Source organism: Brassica oleracea, chromosome C2 (genome assembly GCF_000695525.1).
Source record: "Brassica oleracea var. oleracea cultivar TO1000 chromosome C2, BOL, whole genome shotgun sequence".
NCBI classification, from domain to species: Eukaryota; Viridiplantae; Streptophyta; class Magnoliopsida; order Brassicales; family Brassicaceae; genus Brassica; species Brassica oleracea.
The window spans coordinates 5,008,019-5,008,340 of NC_027749.1; positions in this window are offsets into that span (position 1 = coordinate 5,008,019).

Consider the following 322-nt stretch of genomic DNA (forward strand, 5'->3'; position numbering starts at 1 on the left):
ATCTCGTTCATTTTCAACTATCATATTGTGTAGTATGATACATGCTCTCATAAACTTCCCTATCTTTTCTTTGTTCAATGTACGAACCGGGTTTTTGACAATCGCAAATCGAGCTTGCAATACTCCAAAAGCCCGCTCCACATCTTTTCGGGCTGCTTCTTGAGCTTTAGCAAATAACTCTTGTTTTGGAGATTGAGGGAGTTTGATAGATTGGATAAATGTTGACCATTTGGGATATATACCGTCTGTTAGATAGTATGCCAACTTATACCTGTGTCTGTTGACCATGTACCTTACCCTGGGAGCTCGACCTTCAAAAATT